At 43.7% G+C, this 6,845-nt stretch overlaps 1 long non-coding RNA gene across 1 annotated transcript; it reads right to left on the reverse strand.

Annotated features, from left to right (window-relative positions):
- Nucleotides 1-2,608: 2,608 nt before the first annotated feature.
- LOC106600006 (uncharacterized) lies at nucleotides 2,609-3,434 on the reverse strand. Its single transcript, XR_001327652.3, has 3 exons — nucleotides 3,309-3,434; nucleotides 3,163-3,218; nucleotides 2,609-3,069 (listed from the first exon to the last, which is right to left on the reverse strand). It is a non-coding gene; the product is annotated as an uncharacterized LOC106600006 (long non-coding RNA).
- Between the last annotated feature and the right edge of the window lie 3,411 nt (nucleotides 3,435-6,845).

Genomic DNA, 6,845 nt, shown 5'->3' on the forward strand with positions numbered 1-6,845 from the left:
CCCGACCTCAACCCAATTGAGATGGTTTGGGATGAGTTGGACCGCAGAGTGAAGGAATAGCAGCCAACAAGTGCTCAGCATATGTGTGAACTCCTTCAATACTGTTGGAAAAGCATTCCAGGTGAAGCTGGTTGAGAGAATGCCAAAAGTGTGCAAAGCTGTCATCAAGGCAAAGGGTTGCAACTTTGATGAATCTCATATAAAATATATTATGATTTGATTAACACTGTTTTGGTTACTATATGATTCCATATGTGTTATTTCATAGTGGTGATGTCTTCTATTATTCTACAATGTAGAAAACAGTAAAAATAAAGAAAAATGCTTCAATGAGTAGGTGTGTCCAAACTTTTGACTGGTACTGTACACTGAAAAAATATAAACACAACATGCAACAATTATCAAATTTACTCAGTGTACAGTTCATATAAGGAAATTACTCAATTTACATATATTTAGAAGGTTGTAATCTATGGATTTCACAGGACTGGGCAGGGGCACAGCCGTGGGTGGGCCTGGCCCACTTGAGAGCCAGGCCCAGCCAATCAGAATGAGTTTTCCCCACAAAAGGGCTTTATTACAGACAGAAATACCCCTTAGTTTCATCAGCTGTCCGGATGGCTGGTCTCAGACGATCCCACAGGTAAAGAAGCCGGTTGTGGATGTCCTTGGTTGATGTGGTTACACGTGGTCTGTGGTTGTGAGGCCGGTTGGATGTGCTGCCAAGTTCTCTAAATCGAAGTTGAGGCGGCTTATTGTAAAAAACCTAACATTAAATCCTCTGGCAACAGATCTTTTATTTTAGCTCATGAAACATGGGACCAACACTTTACAAGGTGGAGGGTCCGTCGTGGTCTGGGGCGGTGTGTCACAGCATCATCGGACGGAGCTTGTTGTCATTGCAGGCAATCTCAACGCTGTGCGTTACAGGGAGGACATCCTCCTCCCTCATGTGGTACCCTTCCTGCAGACTGAGCACGTCTAGGACCTGTTGGATCGGAGGGTGAGGGCTAGGGCCATTCCCCCCAGAAATGTCCGGGAACTTGCAGGTGCCTTGGTGGAAGAGTGGGGTAACATCTCACAAGAAAGAACTGGCAAATCTGGTGCAGTTCTTAATGCATCTGGTGTCCACAACACATTATTCCATTTGTTAGTCACATCTGTGGAACTTGTTCAGTTTGTCTCAGTTGTTGAATCTTATATTCATACAAATCTTTGTATGTTAAGTTTGCTAAAAATTAACACCTGACAGTGAGAATTCCCCCCCCAGTATAGTTGCTTGAAAATCCTAAAATATAAGAACGCTAAGTGTTTTTTGAAATTGTTTGAAGCCTTGATAACAAAAAAGCTAAAGTAGTTAGTCACCAGCCAGGCCATATTTACATCTCTAGATAATTTCGTACAAAGAGAGAGCTTAAGTGCACCTTTTAAAATCTAAAGTTCCTGCCAGGGGGTTCTGCAAGTGCAACCTCATTGTGGTCAGGTAGAAATGGATTGTGCAGAAGACCACATTGAGAGTTGAAATAAGGAATGTCTGAACGACTCCAAGTGGAGTATTTTTTACAGCTGAAAGCGATGAACGCATATACACGATTGCATCCATGTGTCTGGCCAGACCAACATTGTAGAACAGGCAAAATGAGTCAAGTTGATTTAATGTTTCTGAATAAGGCCAAGGAGAAACTTTAGCGTCCCTGGGACAGGTTAGTGACAAGCAATGGGACGATGAGGTAAACTGCACTCGCATTCTTTAGGCACCCATGGTAACAGGCAGATTACAGTAAATCAAACACCCTTCACAAAGGGACAGGTAAAGTATGAACATATGAGGGAGCTCTGACAATTTAGAGAACTTGAGCATTTGAACTACCAGAAACAAAGGTAAACATACCTGTTTACACAAGTGTTGTGATCCACATTCCCTTTTACTCCAGACCCACAGTCTGTTCCCAAACAGCAAGCACATGGCAGGCAGAAGAGAATATTATATTTTAAGGACAAGGTATATTGAAAGTCAAATTGTTTATTGAGCATATCATGGAAGAGTAGCAGGAACACCAGGCTAAATCAAAAGCATAACCATAGAACCTAAAAGTGTGTCAGCAATATTGGCAAGTCAGAAGTCAATTTTAGTCGTATGGTTATAAAAACCATTTATACCATTGTAGCGTCCACCCCTGTAAACAATTTGCATGACGCTGGACAAGTGAAGGAGATCCTCATTTCAAACAAGAGCATTAGTTGGCACATTTCTCCACCTCAGTTACCTTTTCTTCTAAGGGAGGCACAGTAACAGGGGAACGACGATTAAGGAGTTGGGCAAACCAAAATATGATCTCCCTAGTTGAGTGGTCGGGCCGTCTGTTCAAGGCTTGACGCTTCTGCTGAGGCGCCGGGGCCGGACGCTTCTGCTGAGGCGCCGGACGCTATTGCTGAGGCGCCGGGGCCGGACGCTATTGCTGAGGCGCCCGGGCCGGACGCTATTGCTGAGGCGCCCGGGCCGGACGCTTCTGCTGAGGCGCCGGGGCCGGACGCGTCTGCTGAGGCGCCGGGGCCGGACGCTTCTGCTGAGGCGCCGGGGCCGGACGCTTCTGCTGACGTGCGCCTTGGGGCCAGTAGCTTCTGCTGACGGGGCATTGTGGCCAGTAGCTTCTGCTGACGGGGCATTGTGGCCAGTAGCTTCTGCTGACGGGGCATTGTGGCCAGTAGCTTCTGCTGACGGGGCATTGTGGCCAGTAGCTTCTGCTGACGGGGCATTGTGGCCAGTAGCTTCTGCTGACGGGGCATTGTGGCCAGTAGCTTCTGCTGACGGGGCATTGTGGCCAGTAGCTTCTGCTGACGGGGCATTGTGGCCAGTAGCTTCTGCTGACGGGGCATTGTGGCCAGTAGCTTCTGCTGACGTGGCATTGTTGCCAATAGCTTCTGCTGACGTGGCATTGTGGCCAGTAGCTTCTGCTGACGTGGCATTGTGGCCAGTAGCTTTAGCATTTGGACTAGGCACCACACTTGCTTTGGCATAGGATCCAGTTGGTTCAGGTCCAGAGTAGGCATGATGCCCATTAGAATTACCTAGAAAACAAAATAAACATTTTGGTAAAATGCCAGCCTTAAGCTATCGGAACTAGACTGATTTGAACTGAAGTAGTGTAAACGAAAACACACCTTTAAGTGTAAAACAAGTTATCCCTCCAATTAGCAGGCAGAAAATCCAAGAAACACTACAAAACATTCAGACAGTTAAACACAAGTAACCAGTGAAAACTTTAAGACAAGGTAAACCAACCAGATGACTACATTGAAAAACTAACCTCAACGAGAGTCCAAAAGTCACAGCCATTTTAGTGATCAAAACCACAACGGTATTAAGAACAAATGCTGAGAGACACCTTGACCGAATATCCCTGTTGCTATGTCAAACAGCTGTTTTGGTTGCACCTCATAAAGGAACCCCAGACCCTTCTATCCTGGATGGCTAATTATGTACAGCTGTTAGCCAATGAACTTCATTTCAATTGGTTCAATTTCCCAATTGGATTAGGTGCTCTGGATTTCATTCAGCTGGTGTACACTGGTGTGCTGGAGGGTGGAGTTTGCACATTGATATTTTTTTTTCATCTTTATTTAACCAAGTAGGCTAGGTGAGAACAAGTTCTCATTTACAACTGCGACCTGGCAAAGATAAAACAAAGCAGTGAGACACAAACAACACAGAGTTGCACATGGAATAAACAAACATGCAGTCAATAATACAATAGAGAAAAAGTCTATATACAGTGAGTGCAAATGAGGTAAGATAAATGAGGTAGACAATGAATAGGCCATAGTGGCGAAATAATTACAATTTAGCAATTAAACACTGGAGTGATAGATGTGCAAAAGATGAATGTGCAAGTAGAGATAGGTACTGGGGTGCAAAGGAGCAAAAAAATGAATAATAAATTATTTTATGGGGATGAGGTAGTTGGATGGGCTATTTACAGATGGGCTATGTACAGGTGCAGTGATCTGTGAGCTGCTCTGACAGCTGGTGCTTAAAGTTATTGAGGGAGAAATGGGTCTCCAGCTTCAGTGATTTTTGCAATTCGTTCCAGTCATTGGCAGCAGAGAACTGGAAGGAAAGGCGGCCAAACGAAGAATTGGCTTTGGGGGTGACCAGTGAAATATACCTGCTGGAGCGCGTGCTACGGGTGGGCCGAAGTCAAGGATCGGCAGAAAAGTCAGTTTTACGAGGGTATGTTCGGCAGCATGAGTGAAGGATGCTTTGTTGCAAAATAGGAAGCCGATTCTAGATTTAATTTTGGATTGGAGATGCTTCATGTGAGTCTGGAAGGAGAGTTTACAGTCTAACCAGATGCCTAGGTATTTGTAGTTGTCGACATATTCTAAGTCGGAACCGTCCAGAGTAGTGATACTGGACGGGCGGGCAGGTGCGGGCAGCGATCGGTTGAAGAGCATGCATTTAGTTTTACTTGCATTTAAGAGCAGTTGGAGGCCACAGAAGGAGATTTGTATGGCATTGAAGCTCGTCTGGAGGTTAGTTAACACAGTGTCCAAAGAAGAGCCAGAAGTATACGGAATGGTGTCGTGTGCGTAGAGGTGGATCCGAGAATCACCAGCAGCAAGAGCGACATGATTGATGTATACAGAGAAAAGAGTCGGCTGGAGAATTGAACCCTGTGGCACCCCCATAGAGACTGCCAAAGGTCCGGACAACAGGCCCTCCGATTTGACACACTGAACTCTGTCTGAGAAGTAGTTGGTGAACCAGGCGAGGCAGTCATTTGAGAAACCAAGGCTATTGAGTCTGCCGACAAGAATGTGGTGATTGACAGAGTCGAAAGCCTTGGCCAGGTCGATGAATACTGCTGCCCAGTATTGTCTCTTATCGATGGTGGTTATGATATCGTTTAGGACCTTGAGCGTGGCTGATGTGCACTCATGACCAGCTCGGAAACCAGATTGCATAGCTGAGAAGGTACGGTGGGATTCGAAATGGTCGGTGATCTGTTTTACATCTAGACGTTCCGCTAGCGGAACACCTGCTCCAATATCCAATGATGGGAGTGGCGCGAAATACAAATTCCTCTAAAATCCGAAAACTTCCATTTTTCAAACATATGACTATTTTACAGCATTTTAAAGACAAGACTTTCGTTAATCTAACCACACTGTCCGATTTCAAAAAGGCTTTACAGCGAAAGCAAAACATTAGATTATGTCAGCAGAGTACCCAGCCAGAAATAATCAGACACCCATTTTTCAAGCTAGCATATAATGTCACAAAAACCCAGAAGACAGCTAAATGCAGCACTAACCTTTAATGATCTTCATCAGATGACACACCTAGGACATTATGTTATACAATACATGCATGTTTTGTTCAATCAAGTTCATATTTATATCAAAAAACAGCTTTTTACATTAGCATGTGACGTTCAGAACTAGCATACCCCCCGCAAACTTCCGGGGAATTTACTAACAATTCACTAAATTTAGGTCTAGGGGGCAGTATTGACACGGCCGGATAAAAAACGTACCGGATTTAATCTGGTTACTACTCCTGCCCAGTAACTAGAATATGCATATAATTATTGGCTTTGGATAGAAAACACCCTAAAGTTTCTAAAACTCTTTGAATGGTGTCTGTGAGTATAACAGAACTCATATGGCAGGCCAAAACCTGAGAAGATTCCATGCAGGAAGTGGCCTGTCTGACAAGTTGTTGTTCATCTTGGCTCTTTTTATTGAAGACTGAGGATCTTTGCTATAACGTGACACTTCCTACGGCTCCCATAGGCTCTCAGAGCCCGGGAAAAAGCTGAACGATATCGAGGCAGCCTCTGGCTGAAACACATTATCACGTTTGGCAAGTGGCCGATCAGAGTACTATGGGCTTAGGCGCGTGCCCGAGTCGACCCCATGCTTTATTTTCTTTCGTCTGTTTACCTAAACGCAGATTCCCGGTCGGAATATTATCGCTTTTTTATGAGAAAAATGGCATAAAAATGTATTTTAAACAGCAGTTGACATGCTTTGAAGTACGGTAATGGAATATTTAGAATTTTTTTGTCACGAATTGCGCCATGCTCGTCACCCTTATTTACCCTTTCGGATAGTGTCTTGAACGCACGAACAAAACGCCGCTATTTGGATATAACAATGGACTATTTGGGACCAAACCAACATTTGTTATTGAAGTAGAAGTCCTGGGAGTGCATTCTGACGAAGACAGCAAAGGTAATAACATTTTTCTTATAGTAAATCTGACTTTGGTGAGTGCTAAACTTGCTGGGTGTCTAAATAGCTAGCCCTGTGATGCCGGGCTATCTACTGAGAATATTGCAAAATGTGCTTTCACCGAAAAGCTATTTTAAAATCGGACATAGAGTGCATAGAGGAGTTCTGTATCTATAATTCTTAAAATAATTCTTATGCTTTCTGTGAACCTTTATCGTGAGTAATTTAGTAAATTCACCGGCAGTGTTCGGTGGGAATGCTAGTCACATGCTAGTCACATGCTAATGTAAAAAGCTGGTTTTTGATATAAATATGAACTTGATTGAACAAAACATGCATGTATTGTATAACATAATGTCCTAGGGTTGTCATCTGATGAAGATCATCAAAGGTTAGTGCTGCATTTAGCTGTGGTTTGGGTTTATGTGACATAATATGCTAGCTTGAAAAATGGGTGTCTGATTATTTCTGGCTGGGTACTCTGCTGACATAATCTAATGTTTTGCTTTCGTTGTAAAGCCTTTTTGAAATCGGACAGTGTGGTTAGATTAACGAGAGTCTTGTCTTTAAAATGGTGTAAAATAGTCATATGTTTGAAAAATTGAAGT

This window comes from Salmo salar, chromosome 06, assembly GCF_965601325.2.
Source record: "Salmo salar chromosome 06, fSalSal1, whole genome shotgun sequence".
NCBI lineage: Eukaryota > Metazoa > Chordata > Actinopteri > Salmoniformes > Salmonidae > Salmo > Salmo salar.